This window comes from Myotis myotis, unplaced genomic scaffold, assembly GCF_014108235.1.
Source record: "Myotis myotis isolate mMyoMyo1 unplaced genomic scaffold, mMyoMyo1.p scaffold_m19_p_10, whole genome shotgun sequence".
Taxonomy (NCBI): Eukaryota; Metazoa; Chordata; class Mammalia; order Chiroptera; family Vespertilionidae; genus Myotis; species Myotis myotis.
Window position 1 is genome coordinate 41,318,426 of NW_023416314.1, and position 15,892 is coordinate 41,334,317.

Below are 15,892 nucleotides of genomic sequence, written 5' to 3' on the forward strand. Positions count from 1 at the left end.
TGATAATTATTTTTGTGTGTGTTTTTCTCATTTATTTGCAGTAATCCTTTAAAATCATTTATCTGCATGGTGAAGGTTGGTTTACTTGGTGAGGGAGGAATAGAAACTGTATTTCACAAGTTCATTTAATCAGACATGTATTAACTGCAGTATGTCAGAGATCCTGTAGTTACTCCAGACACTGATGTTCTCCCTCTAAGCACTGTGGAGCTCCCACTATTGTCAGGACACCTTGTGATAAATGATATGGAAATATCTGAGGGCACATTGTAGTCTGCACAGTTAATACTAGTAAAGCATAATTCATATATTTTAAGGTTAAGAACTAATATAAAATAAGAGTTTTAATTTTTCTTTCTCTGCTTTCATTGTAAAGTCTCATGCATCCAACTTTGAAAATGACTGTCTTAATATATTGTTTGTGTAAATGTAGGCATAATCCCTGAATATAAATAAAAGGTTATAACATAATAAGAATTGAGCTCTAAGTCCAGCAAAGATTACCTTGTGTGGATAGTACTGTCAGCAGCTGCAGTTAGAGATTCTGAAAGCCAAGCAAAGCCTCACTTAGTTGTTTCACTTGCTCTTGTCCTGTGTGGACAGTCTTCTTTCTTCCAATAAGATTTTTATATCTGCAGCTAATTAAATCAAGACTTTAATTTGGGGTGGAGGACATAGGATTGTGTCTTTCTGACAATCTGTCACCCACCAGAAACACTGTAGTGAGCAAGACCACCACCTAACAGGGGGATTTAATTTGGGGAGTCAACAAAAGCTTAAGTATGGTGTCATACTACCTGGGTTCAAATTCTGGACTCCTTGATTTATTAGCTGCATATTCTTAGGTAAGTTTACTTTAACTTCTCTTAGGTTAAGTAGGGAGAATGGTACCCAGTTTATAAGGTTGATATGAAAAGTAGGTAATCCATAAAGAGTGCTTAGGAGAGTATCTTGCACATATGAAGTGCTCAGTTAATGCTTGGTTAGTATTTAACTTAAAAAAAAATATATATATATATATATTATTTATTTCAGAGAAGAAAGGAGAGAGAGTTAGAAGCATCAATGATGAGAATCATTGATCGGCTGCCTCCTGCATGCCCCCTACTGGGGATTGAGCCTGCAACCTGGGCATGTGCCCTTGACCGGAATTGAACCTGGGACCCTTCAGCCTGCAGGCCGGTGCTATATCCACTGAGCCAAACCAGCCAGGGCAGTATTTCACTTTTTGAAGGTTCAGATTTTGTCAGTGTACTGAGACTATTTATCTCTTCAAGCAGACTCTCTTTAACAAAGTTCACAAGGCTGATACATAAAACTAGAATGCCAATTTTTAAGTTTATCTTGAGAAATAGAACTGTCACAAATACTGAAATGCTTATGTTGGTATGACCAGTATATTTTCTACGTTTGGGTACCATGGAACACCAAATTCTAGTCATAAAGGTTATGGTGAACATAGGATCTGAATTAAGGGCAGTAGTTAGATGAATCCTATGTTTTGTGTATAATACCAAAGTGACTAAAAATGAATATTTATTACGCTTTCCTCTGTTTAAGAATTTCTTCACTCACAATGCCAGACATTTACTTTCAACTTCTTTTGCAGCTTGTCTTAGATTCTTTCAGTCTCATCCATTCACCATGCACTTTGACCCTCAAGAGCTGGTGATGCAAAGGAGCAGAGACTGCAGTGATGGTAGTGTATATAGCAAGATGGAATTCCTGGAGCAGCTATAGTAGTGGTATTACAGTGGCTGTATTATGGTGGCTGAGGATAGTGGAAGTTGGCAGTGGAAGCAGAGATGTGCTGACCAGACTTGTTCTGCTGCCTGGTTTTGGGCGTTGTTCTTGGATGGCATCATCTCTGGTTTCCTACTTCTCCAGGTGAGAATAAGCTTCTCTTTAAAAAATAAAATAAAAAATTTTTTCATTGATTTCAGAGAGAAAGGGAGAGGGAGAGAGAGATAGAAACATCAGTGATGAGAGAGAATCATTGATTGGCTGCCTCCTGCACACCCCACACTGGGGAGTGAGCCCACAACCCGGTGCCCTGACGGGGAATTGAACTGAGACCTTCTGGTTCATAGGTCGACACTCAACCAGCTGGGCTGAGAATGAGCTTCTCTTAATAAGTTCTCCTTCTGCTTAGACTAGCCAGCATCAGTTTTGGTTGTTAATTTGCTAAGTTGCTCTTGCCATTAAAAACTCTGGGTGATACAGCGGCTATAATAAGTAGCCTAATACATTCATCTCACAGTAGGGATGGGAAGATCATGGGAAAGCAACTGGAATGCTTAGATTTTGTTGGCTACCTCTCTCCTTGAGAGTGCTAAGTTAGGATCACTGTATTCCGGGCCTAGAATTGTGCCTGGCATTTAGTAGGTGCTCAGTAAACCTTTGTGGAATGAATGAATGGTGGGCTTATTCTGCCAGTGAACCCAATAGTGTGTCTGTCAATATGTGTGCCTGTGACTCTGCTTTATCTCATCTTTCATAGCTGACCAACCTCCCTGACAAAGGACAAATTTTTTCTTTAGATATGCTAATACAGATGTAATCTTGTATAACAGCGAAATTTTACTGGCTTGGAAACTGTTCTGTCTTTTATTTTATTTTTTTAATTTTAAGTTTTTAATGAAAGTTGTATATAATATTACTTTATTCCTGCATCTTCTCAATTGTTTCTTCCTTGTATTTTCCCTTTTCCTTTCCTACTTGGTGAGATTTGGCTTTACGTTCAAGGACCTTTTTGCAGTCTTTGTCCAGCTTTAGTCTAGTGATAACCACCTTGCTGGGGTGAATGCCCACATGAACAGTTGTACCATTAGCTTTCTCCTGTTGCACTCGTTCAATGTAGATGACAAATTTCTGCCTGTAAACCTGGACTACTTTGCCAATTTATTGCCCTTTGTAATGTCCTCGAACAACCTGAACTTCATCATCCTTTTGGATGGGCATGGATCGAACATTATACTTCTCTCCCAGCTCTTTGGAAAGAGGAAAAGACATAATTTTCCTTTGAATGTGGGAAGGTGCATTGAAATGCCTTTTATGGTTCTTGCTCTGGTCAGAAGTCACAAAGGGATTGAACTTCATTTTGACCGCTGGCGCTCCTACGATGGCCGCAAGAGGAAAGAGACCCACACGTTCCTGTTCTGTCTTTTAAATTCACTTGGCTTATTTGTGTTGTGTGGAATTTTTAGTTTAGCTTTGGGATGTGTGAGTGTGATTTTGTGTGTTTGCCATGTGCATGCATGTAGAAGGGCACCTCACAGAGCTGCAAAATGCTGACAAGAACTTAAATTCCTTCCTGGTGTCACAGCTTTCCTGGTGTTCTGGAAGTCATCATTTCTTGAGTCTTCCTCATGAGGCTATTGATGGAATAAAGAAAAGCTCATAGACAGTTCCGTATACACACATAAATATATAGAACTGTATTTAAATCTCAGATGTTCCACCTAAAAACTTTATGGCTCTTGGTAAGTTTCTTACAGATGTCCTGCTTTGCTTTTCCTCTGATTGTGGCACTGAGATTAGAAAAGACAGGAAATACAGGCCCTTTATTTCCACTTTTCCTTTTTTATTTTTATTTTTATTTTTTTAATTAAATCTTTATTGTTCAGATTATTACATTTGTTCCTCTTTTTTCCCCCCATAACTCCCCTCCTTCCAGTTCCCGCCCCACCCTCCGCCCTCACTCCCCACCCACTGTCCTCATCCATAGGTGCACGATTTTTGTCCAGTCTCTTCCCGCATCTCCCACACCCCTTTCCCCCCCAAGAATAGTCAGTCCATTCCCTTTCTATGTCCCTGATTCTATTATGATCACCAGATTATTTGTTCACTTGATTCTTAGATTCACTTGTTGATAGATGCATGTTTGTTGTTCATAATTTGTATCTTTACCTTTTTCTTCTTCTTCCTCTTTTTAAAGGATACCTTTCAGCATTTCATATAATACTGGTTTGGTGGTGATGAACTCCTTTAGCTTTTCCTTATCTGTGAAGCTCTTTATCTGACCTTCAGTTCTGAATGATAGCTTTGCTGGATAAAGTAATCTTGGTTGTAGGTTCTTGGTATTCATCACTTTGAATATTTCTTGCCACTCCCTTCTGGCCTGCAAAGTTTCTGTTGAGAAATCAGCTGACAGTCGTATGGGTATTCCCTTGTAGGTAACTGAGTTTCTTTCTCTTGCTGCTTTTAGGATTTTCTCTTTGTCTTTTGCTCTTGGCATTTTAATTATGATGTGTCTTGGTGTGGTCCTCTTTGGATTCCTTTTGTTTGGGGTTCTCTGCGCTTCCTGTACCTGTAAGTCTATTTCTTTCACCAGGTGGGGGAAGTTTTCTGTCATTATTTCTTCAAATAGGTTTTCAATATCTTGCTCTCTCTCATCTTCTGGCACCCCTATAATTCTAATGTTGGTACGCTTGAAGCTGTCCCAGAGGCTTCTTACACTATCTTCGTATTTTCGGATTCTTTTTTCATTTTGCTTTTCCAGTTGGGTGTTTTTTGCTTCTTCGCATTTCGAATCTTTGCCTTGATTCTTGCGCTCCTCTGGTCTGCTGTTGGGTGTCTGTACAATATTCTTTATTTCAGTCAGTGTATGCTTAATTTCTAGTTGGTTCTTTATCATAACATTGAGGGTCTCATTAGATTTCTTGAGGATCTCACTACATTTATTGGCAGTCTCACCAGTCTTTTCTAGGGCCTTACTAAGTTTATCGGCAGCTTCTAGACAGTTCTTGAGAGACCTTAAAAGTGTGGTTTTGAGCTCTATATCTTCCATTTCTGACATTTGCGTCCTGTTTCTTTGTCTCCGCATTTTTTTATCTTTTCTTGGTGCACCCCCTAGTGGTCTTTGTGCGAAGTCTTGTTGTAGTTAAGCCTTGATTGTTGTCGGCAATAGTGGGGGTGATTTGACCTCCAGGCTAACTGGCTATGAGAGTCAGCTGTGTCTGCAGTGGGAGAGCTTCTGTGCTGGATCTCTAGGGCGGTGCTAATCTAGCGTTTGCCTGAGGCTATCCGTCAAATGGCTCTACGAAGGGCTTGGGCGGGGCAGATCCCCGGGGATCTACAGGGCGGGAAGGAGTGAGCAGTTATGGCTGCTCTCAGTTCCGTCCCTAGGGGCTCTGCCTCACAGAGTCCCAGCAACCGCTGCAAACCTCGGAGAGAAAGCTGCCTTCGAGTTCCGACCGAAGCCAGACAGTCCCGCTTCTCGCTTCTCCCGTTTGCGTCTGGGTCCTAGAGACTCGCCCGGATCTGGAGCTCAGAGTCTGAAACTCCCTCCAGGTTGAAAACAACAACCGTGCCCTCTGCCGCCAGCCCGCTCCGTGTGCACTCCGAACCTGAGTATTTCACTTCAGCACTGTGCCGCCTCTGAGTCTGGGTATGATATTCTCTTTCCTCCTAGTTGTAGAATTTCCACTCAGCCAGCCTTCCTGTGGTTCTGGATGATGTCCGTTCCGTCTTTTAGGTGTACCCTTGAATTGGTTGTTCGAGGCAGCAATCTCCGGCGTTAACCTATGCCGCCATCTTGGTTTTCTCTATCTCCTTTTTTATTTTAAAGCAGGAAGACCTCTGCTCCAGGCCTACCCTTTAAGGAACTATATAGGAACTGGCAACTATCATCCACATTCCCATGCCATGAGGTCATTTGCTTATATTTACTGAGCTCATTCCTGGGTGTTATGAGATGATGGCCTTCGGAGGCTGAGGGTGCTGGGATTTTGAGAGGTTGGGATGGCTTGTTCCCAGTTCATTATGTTCTTTGCCTCCATTCCTGATGGAGTGTCTGAGGCTGGTGGCAGAATAGTATACCTGAGACCCTTCTCTCTTAGTCTCTAGAACACAGTGTTTTAGACTTTGGGATTCTCATAATGTAGGGCTGGCACTTTGAAATTAATATCTGTGAGCAAACTCATCAAGATGTAGGGATCATCTGGCCTAGCCTTCCTGAGTTTCAAATGTTAGACCCAAGCCTAAAGAACAGTGACTTGTCCAAGGTGACACAGTCTGTCAGGGTAGAGTGAGTGAAAATCTTTCCAAGGGCAAATTGAAATCCTACAAAGGCCAAGCCCCATCTGAGACCTACTGTCACACAAAGCCAGCAGGGTTGAGAGGGTGAGGGATTTATTCTGCAGTTTCCTTCCCTGCATCTTGTGAAGTCTCAACACCTTACCTCTGGTTGCTTTGGTTTGCTCCCACATTTCATAATTTAGAGTGGACCCAAGACTGCAGTGCTTGGTCTGGAACACACCCCAACCCTAAATTGTCTGTCTTTGGCTTAGGTTATCAAGTTTACAGACAACAATCCTGTGCCTCTGTGATCATGTGACCAGGCTATTAATAGATCTGAAGTTCTGGGAGAGCCTCAGCTCTTCCCCACCTCTCTACTCTCAGCAGGTTGCCTGCTCATAATTTCCGTAGTGTTCAGATAGCTAGACAGAGAATGGAAACGGGGCAATCTGCCCATTCCCTTTTAGGTGGCAGAGTGGACCCAAGACTGTATGAGCAGCCTTAGCCTCTGGCCTTTTTTGTCGCTGTGCTGTATCAGGTCAAGTGAAAGTGCTTAGCATTTAGGAGGAAATAGTGCTCCTATGCCTTAGGGGGGGATTAAAAAAATTAACCTGTTTTTGGGGGCATTTGTGTTTTTTAATGATCACATATAGCCCAGAGAAATGGGGGTAAAACTGAAGGGAGGGGAAGAAGGCCTGTCAGTCTGTGGGCAACAAAGTGATGGCTATAGCAGGATGGTACCTACCATAAGCCTATGTGACCTTAGTGAACCAGGTCAGATAGTGATTGTCCTGCAGGCTAATGAACCATATTCCTCACAGCTGGGGTTTCTACTTCTTGACTCATACTTTATCTCTCCTTACTTCCTATCATACAAATTGTTCTTTGTTTTGTTGTTCATCAAATCTGCTGTCATCTTCCACGCATGGGCATTTGTAGAGACCACATTAAGATTCTAGTCAAAATGTGACTATTGAGAGTTTAGGGCTCTACAAATAGTTTTGAATCCCCAATTACCCCAAAGTCATTTTGTACTGGAGCGCTCTCATTCCTTCATTGATGTATTCAAACATTCTAACATATTGGGCACTCCCTTTATGCCAAATACTGTACTATGACCTGGAAATCAGTACAGTGAACAAAACAGATATGGTTTCTGCTCTCCTAGAGCTTATAGTGTTGTAGGGAAGGTAAAAACGAACCAAATAATCACAGTAAAGTCTGATAAATGTCATGAGTAGAAATAAGGGATGTGATAACGGTACATTTTGCAAGAGAACTTGATATTGTTTAGGGTGTCAGAAAAGACCTCACTTTATGTGAGGAAATGACATTTGAGTCCTAAGAATTAAGAAGAATTAACTAAGTAACTGGGGTTAAAAAAGGTAGATTATTATAGATGCAAAGAGGCCAGGTGATAGGGATAAGTCCATATCCATATTTGTTCATTTAATTAATTTAAAATGTATTTTTGGGAGAGAGACAGAGAAACACTGATTGGTTGTTCTGCTTATTCATGCATTCATTGGTCTATGCTTGTATGTGCCCAGACTGGGGATCAAACCCACAATCTTGGTATATCTGGATGATGCTCTAACCAACTGAGCTACCCGGCCAGGGCTGGTTCATTTCTTAAGCAACCATTTATAATTGATAGATAATATCATGCAGTGTGCTAAGGTCTGGGAACATAAAAAACAATTCTTACCTGCCCTGGAGAAACTCAGGAGCAGTGGCATCCCTCTTCGGTAACCAGGGTACTAAGGTCACCTTAGATCTTGGACTCAGGCTCCTGGGTCCCATGTGACAGGACTTAACACCTTTAAAGAAACTGCCTGTCTTTGAGTGTTTGACCCACCTGTCAAGCAGAGAGGACATAGACCTCAGCTGGAGACTTGCACCATTTATTTGCTCTTCTCCCTGGCTTCATACTCACCAGATCCTTGGTTGATGGGGTTCATCTACAGACTTGAGGTTGATGGAGGTCCAGAAATTGGCTTTTACCCCAGTAGGAACATAGAAGAGGCTTTCTGAGATAAAGTTGCCTTGATTTCCAGAGCTTTATTTTCCTGGTATATTGTATTTGTTATTGGGATTGATTGTGTGGTCTCAGACCCATCCATTGTCTTGAATACGCCTCCAGTGGCATTTTAGCTCTTTTTCTGAGTTCCTGCACTACTTATAGACAAAAGTCTTAGTGGCTGCCTATCTTGGACTGTGCATTGCATAATTCCAGGATGTGCTGTTCACATACACTGTGTTGTGAATGAGGCCACACCTCCCTAATTGTGCAACAGTGCATTATTGTGGCTCTGGTTAAAGGGAAGGGAAGTAAAATTATTTAAACACTGACTATATGCCTCAGGCTAGGTGGTTTATATTCTTTACTTCATTTAATATTCCCAGTAATGCTCTGAGGTAAATACTAATGTCTCATTTATTGAAGAGAAAACTAAAGGTTCAGTGAAGCTAGTAAGTGGTGGCTCAGATCTGATTCTAAAGGCCATGCCTCTCTTCCACTCCTATCTGTTTCCCAACGTGGTTATAGACTTCAGTTCTTGTGTGTTATCTTGTTTCCATGGCTTCTTTGGCCTTGTTTACTTTGACGTGTCTGCCTGGCCTCTCCGTGTCAATAACCCAAAGATTCTCAGCATGGCTGGGGTTCAGAAATGTGTCTTACTAGAGTCATTTTTTTCCCATCTGAAATGTATTTTTGTACTTAACATGAGACAACACCATAACCGTAGCTAAAGTCATTTTTAAAGCACCAGTCAGCTCTGATTTATTAGACTGCCTTTCTTACTTTAGCTCACACAGCATCCTCAGGGGGACAGAAGCTGGAGATGGCTCACTAGAAATGAGTTGGAGTGAAAAAGGCATTGGATATGGGCTTAGGGGGTGCGTGAGATTCCCTCAGCAGTTCAAAGTTGCATGTCTACTAAGGTTAGTTGGTTGGACCTTTGTAAATTAGTACTTAATGTCCCTTTTCCAAAGACTTGAGGTTCTCATTTCTCTCTTTCAGTAGAAGGCTTGCCTCTTCAGCTGGGGATTCTGGAGCTACTGACCTTAGAGCACGGGGAGTTTTTTCCTTCCCAGAGTTGTCAGGGTGTGTGTGGTGTAGAAGAGGGATGTGTGCAAAGCAGAGTCTGGGAAAAGGAGGCAGAGGAGGTGGGATGCATATTTGCTATTTCACCTGCTTTTCAACACTCTTCTTTCTTCTCTTGGAGGCTTTGCAGTCCTGTTTGAGAAGTTGGGTCTTAAATAGCACAAGGCCACACTGCTTGCAGTTCCTGAAACATGACAGATGTTTTCCTATCTCAGATCCTTGTAATATTCTGTTCCCTCTATCAGGAATGTCCGCCGAAACCGGTTTGGCTCAGTGGATAGAGCGTAGGCCTGCGGACTGAAAGGTCCCAGGATCGATTCCGGTCAAGGACATATACCTGGGTTGTGGGCACATCCCCAGTGGGAGATGTGCAAGAGGCAGCTGATCGATGTTTCTCTCTCATCGATGTTTCTAACTCTCTATCTCTCTCCCTTCTTCTCTGTAAAAAATCAATAAAATATATTAAAAAAAAAAAAGGAATGTCCTTCTCATCTTCTCTACCTCATGTATGTACCTGCTCATCCTTCAAGACCCATTTGGGAGGAATATATATATATATATATATATATATATATATATATCCCAATTGATTTTTAGAGAAAGTGGAAGGGAGTGGGAGAGACATACACAGAGAGAAACATCGATGTGAGAGAGACATAGCTATCGGTTACCTCCCTACCCGGGCCTGGGGTCGAGCTTGCAACTGAGGTATGTGCCCTTGACTGGAATCGAGCACAAACCCTCAGACTGTGGGCCTGTGCTCTATCCACTGAGCCAAATTGACTAGGGCAATCCTATCTAATAAAAGAGAAACATGGTAATTAGCTGTACCTCCGCTACCCTCCCATTGGCTAATCAGGGCAATATGCAAATTAACTGCCAGCCAAGATGGCGGCCGGCAGCCAGGCAGCTTGAAGCGAACATGAGGCTTGCTTGCTTCAGTGACGGAGGACTCCAACGTTCCCCACCTGCCGCTGCCAGCCTCTGAGCTTGCAGTTTGAAACATTGTTACAAATATAGAAGCTAAACAAAACCCCAGAAACCTGCTTTCAACCCGCCGGGATATCAGAGCTGGAGTTGAAACAGTGTTTCGATTATAGAACCCAAACAAACCAGATACCTGCTTTCAGCAGCCGAGGCCTAAGAGCTGGAGCCAAGCCTCAGAGCTAAAGCTGGCCCAGAATAAAAAGAAAAAGAAAAAAAGGAGCAGTTGGGAGCTTCAGTCACCCCCAGCCTGCAAACAGCCCTCAGCCCCTCACCCAGACTGGCCAGGCACCCCAGTGGGGACCCCCACCCTGAAGGGTGTGTGACCAGCTGCAAATAGCCATCATCCCCTCACCCAGACTGGCCAGGCACCCCAGTGGGGTCCCCCACCCTGAAGGGTGTGTGACCAGCTGCAAACAGCCATCATCCCCTCATCCAGGCTGGCCAGGCACCCCAGTGGGGACCCCCACCCTCATCCAGGACACCCTTCAGGGCAAACCAGCTGGCCCCCACCCATGCACCAGGCCTCTATCCTATATAGTAAAAGGGTAATATGCCTCCCAGCACCAGGATCAGCGGAGCCGCGAGGCCTCCTGGCACCGGGATCAGCGAGACAGGGGGCAGCGCCCAAACCCCCTGATCGCCCTGCGGCTCTGTGTGTGACAGGGGGCGGGGCCACAACCTCCCTATCCGCCCTGCTCTGTTCGTGATAGGGGACAGCGCCTCAACCCCCTGATCGGCCCTGCTCTGTGCCTGATAGGGGAGCTCCCCAACCCCATGATCGCCCTGCGGCTCTGTGTGTGACAGGGTGCGGCACCCCAACCCCCCCCCCCCAGCCCTGCTCTGTGTGTGACATGGTGCGGCGCCCCAACCCCCCCCCCCCCAGCCCTGCTCTGTGTGTGACAGGGGGCGGCGCCCCAGCCCCCTGATCGGCCCTGCTCTGTGCCTGATAGGGGGGAGCTCCCCAACCCCCTGATTGGCCCTGCTCTGTGTGTGACAGGGGGCGGCGCCCCAGCCCCCTGATCGGCCCTGCTCTGTGCCTGATAGGGGGGAGCTCCCCAACCCCCTGATTGGCCCTGCTCTGTGTGTGACAGGGGGCAGTGCCCCAACTCCCCTATCGGCCCTACTCTGTGAATGACAGAGGGGAGCTCCCCAACCCCCTGATTGACCCTGCTCTGTGCGTGACAGGGTACGGAGCCCCAACCCCCCTGATGGGCCCTGCTCTGTGCGTGACGGGGCAGCGCCCCAGCCCCTTGATTGGGCCCTGCTCTGTGCATGACAGGGGGTGGCGCCGCAACCTCCCCATCGACCCTGCCTTGAGTGTGACAGGGGGCGGTGCCCCAACCCCCCAATTGGCCCTACCCTGAGCGTGACTGAGGGTGGCATCGCAACCTCCCGATCCGCCTGCTCTGTGCATGACAGGGGGCAGCGCCCCAACTCCCCAATCGGCCCTGCTCTGAGCCCGACCAGGGGCTGCACCTAGGGATTGGGCCTGCCCTCTGCCACCCGGGAGCAGGCCTAATCCAGCAGGTCGTTATCTCCCGAGGGGTCCCAGACTGCGAGAGGGCACAAGCCGGTCTGAGGGACCCCTCCCCCCACCGAGTGCACACATTTTTGTGCACCGTGCCTCTAGTATATATATAATTGATTTCAGAGAGGAAGGGAGAGGGAGAGATAGAAACATCAGTGATTACAGAGAATCATTGATTAGCTGCCTCCTGTATGTCCTCTACTGGGGATTGAACCCGAAACCCGGGCATGTGTCCTGACCAGGAATTGAACTGTGATCTCCTGGTTAATAGGTTGATGCTCAGCCACTAAGCCACACCGGCCAGGCTCAAGACCCACTGTAGATGCACCTTTTCAGGACACGCTCTTTGATGTCTTCTCTCTGACACAGCCACTTCTGTGTTTCCACAGCATTTTGCACAGGTCTCCGTTGTACTGTGATTATTCACTTAACTCTCTACTTTCCTTTCCACATTTGGAGCAAGCAAGAAACAGTCAGTTTTGTGTGTGTGTGTGTGTGTGTGTGTGTGTGTGTGTGTGTGTGTGTTTTAAATCAGGCAAAAGGCCTGAAGGAGACTATGGTATCAGTAATTGTTGAATTGAGCTACAAAGAATTACAAGTAGATGGTTGTGTACAACTACCTTGTGTACCTCCATAAACTGAAACAGGATTCTCTTGTATAATTCACTGTATTGTGTGTCTTTCAGGCCCCATAGCCTTTCAAACATGCATGGCAGTAGCTGACTTCCAGAGAGAAGTGTCCTGCTCTACAGATGTTTTCTTTGCCTCCTTTGCCTTACCTTGCCCTTTACCTCACAGTGCTCTTCTAAACCCCTGGGCCTGACCCAGGGAATGAGTAGGAGGAAATGCCAGAAATGAGCTACTCTTGGCATCGTGAATCCTTAATTCGCAGGTTTGGCCCTGTGGGGCAATGCGAGGTGAGAAAATGGAAATGAACCCTGTCCCTGTAATAGCAGCTGAAACGGATCTCCTCTAGATTATTACTGCTATCGCTGTTGCTGTAGCAGCTGCAGCAGTGAGGCAGTTCCCTTATTGCATTCTGGATCTAAGAATCAATTCTTCTAAGTTAGCTCACTTGGCTCGCCCTGAGATTTATCTCATGGCTGAGAGCCTGAAACAAGTTCTTTTACACTTGTTTTTTCTACCATCCTCACATCACACAGATTGTGGGATTGTTTATTTTTATCCATTCATTTTATAGAGGAGGAAACAGGTTCACATTGGGCATGGGTCTAGTAAATGTCAGCTGAGGCTAGACACTGGTTTAACAATTCCCTGCACAGTACTCTCTTCACTATACATTGCTCTCTCTCATGCGACTCTCCTTTTCCTATTTGTAATTTCTGTAATTTGTGAGCTTGGTGAAGGTGAGACAGTCAGGAAATGATACTTTTCCCCCTGTCTCTCCCTAGCTTCTGCATAAGCTGGGCACAGTAGACTTTCAGGTAAAATTTAGTGAACTAATAAAAATCAAAGTTGACCCAGGAAGACCTCATGGTTAAAGCCAGAAGACTAAAGAAAGCAGATCCCTCTCCGTTTCACTGGAATATTTGGTTTTGGTGATGATTCCTGTGGTTTGGCTTTCCCAGTGTTGAACACAACCCTGGCTGGAGCTTGGAATGGGTATGGTTTGTGACACTAGTGTTTTATGGTGAAAGCCAGGTCTGTAATGAAACTTCTGGGAAAATTCCACATGTGGGTTAGCTGCCTTGGGTCTTCAGATCCCTTCCTTGATCCCAGCAGCAATCCGAGGACACAAACATTGTGTGCAGCAGCATTGCAAACTCCATTACATTTGTTGAGTGCTTAGTATGTTTTCTGGAACTATTTTAGTTCCAGAAATTCTTTTAATCCTCACAATGTTCCATGAGTAGTTACTATGATTTTGTTTTTACTTTTCAATTGTCTTTATTGACATATAATTTACATGTAGTAAAATGCACTCATTTTAAGTGTTCAGTTTGAGTTTTGACAAATATCTATACACCTGTGTAACCTCTTCCCTGCAATCAAGATATATATTTCCATCATTAGGTACTTTAATTATCCTCATTCTGCAGAGGAGAAAACTGAGCTACAGAGGAGATAAAGTGATTTGCCCAAGGTCTCATGGCTAATAAGTGATAGAACCAGGATCTGAACCCAGGCTGCCTGAGTCCAGAGCCCCTCTTCTAAACTAAGCTAGGCCCAGAGGTAGGCTGTCGGGAGGGATGAAACAACTATCTCAGTTCCTCTAGAATCCCAGGACTGAAGCAGTCAGAGCTGCTTGCCTTTTGCCCAGCCGTTGCCTCTTTAGGCCTGCAAAGAATGGAGCCCCCTAACAAGGTATAATGTAGTATTTGAAAAGGGGACTGGCTTCTAGGCTCACATACCGCTATATAGAAATATAGATGACACAGTAGTCTCATATGCTCTCAGAGTGGTATCAGTGGTAGACTGCAGCCAGTTCTGGGCTGTGCCCTATGAGGGTAATATATACAGACCAGAGCATATGTAAAGGAGGCAAGATGGAGGGGGACCTTGAAATCTAGTTCTTTGAAGAGGGGTTGAATGAGCCATTTTTAGAAGCCTCGAAGAGAAAAAATTTAAACATCATCCTCATATCCTTGAAAGGCTGTTTCTGTGTGGCTTCAGAAGGCACAATTTGAGCCCTGTGGGTGGACGAGGGTGTGTGTATTTTGGAAAAATTAAAGGACAATGGATATGACATACTACCTCATCAGCTTGGAGTGCAAATCAGGTCAGATATCTTTTCAATATTAAGATTAATCTCTTGAATGAGTATGAAATTAGCTGGAAGTTTAGTATGTCTCTCTTGTGGCCTTTCCTCTTTGCTCTTTCCCTTCCTTATGTATTCAAGAACTCTAAGGACTTTTTTGATCCAAAGAGGTCAGGCTTAGTTCTGAATAGAGAACTAGAGGATCTTATTGATCTGCTAGTGGGCCCTATTTTTTTCCTTCTTCATTTTTTTTTTCTGAGAAACATAACATTTTAATAGATGAAATAAATACTCCAGTACATGCAAGGTACAAACTTGACATTGGGAGGAGGGTGGGGGGTGGGATGGGGGGAATCACTCTAGTGTAAATCAGAAAATAAAACACACAGAGTAGCTTTTCCCCCCATTGCAAACCACATGGCAAGGTCAGACTCTTTCCACACCAAGTATACGGCTAATTCAACTTAAAAAATTAACAACATACAAAAAAGGTAGCTACATCCATGTCTAAGGAGTGAAAACTGCGGTACCTTTTCTTTTAATTAGGAAAAAACAAAAGGACCAAAAAAGAAATGAACCCATGACCTCCTTCCTGCCCAATTAATTAATAAAGTTTGGGTGAGGGACTCCTGAAGAGGAGCTGGGAGTGCAGCGGGGTAATCCTGCCACAGCAGGTTAGCATCTTCCATCTCAGGACCCTACAGTGTGGGCTGCTGGGGTTGGGGCTGAGTGCGTGTGTAAATTGGATGCATGGCCCTGCCTTCTGGAAGATTCCTCTCGAGCATCTAATGTGGGGTATGGGCGTGTGTGGGAACTTCTCCTATGATTTCTTTGGCATAAATTGAGAAGTGCAGACAATGAGCATCTTCCTTTAGTCTGGGGTGGAAGAAGGGGGCGGGGTGGGGTGCTGATTCACAGAATTGTAATTCACTGGTGGTAAAGTCCTGGGCGAAGACCTCTCCCTTAAAGCCTGAGATAGCAGGGTGCAGCCTTCAGACACAGGGTAGGTCTAGTTCCTCAGCCTCTTCCTGTGGTCTGACATCTTGGCACCCCATCGGAGTGCTGCACCAAATCCCTGAGGCACTGTGTCAGGAGCACCTAGGCCAGTGGTTCTCAACCTTTCTAATACTGCGACCCTTTAATACAGTTCCTCATGTTGTGGTGAACCCCAACCATAAAATATTTTTGTTGCTACTTAATAACTGTAATTTTGCTACTGTTAGGAATCGTAATGTAAATATCTGATATGCAGGATGTATTTTCATTGTTACAAATTGAACATAAAGCACAGTGATTAATCACAAAAACAATATGTAATTATATATGTGTTTTCCGATGGTCTTAGGCGACCCCTGTGAAAGGGTCATTCGACCCCCAAAGGGGTCTCGACCCACAGGTTGAGAACCGCTGACCTAGGCGGACACCATGCTCGTGGCACTGCCCAGGATGGCCATCAGCACCGCCTTGCCCTTGGCGCTCAACCCAGGAACTGCGGGCTCCGTGGCGAAGCCCTCCATTGCGCTTACCACCTGCA

The 15,892-nt window shown here is 44.9% G+C and overlaps 1 protein-coding gene and 1 pseudogene across 17 annotated transcripts in view; one reads left to right on the forward strand and one right to left on the reverse strand.

Moving 5' to 3' along the window:
* Positions 1-15,892, forward strand: part of STIM1 (stromal interaction molecule 1) — a 227,183-nt gene that overhangs the window by 78,065 nt on the left and 133,226 nt on the right. The window lies entirely within an intron of this gene.
* LOC118664722 lies at positions 2,626-3,128 on the reverse strand (annotated as a pseudogene).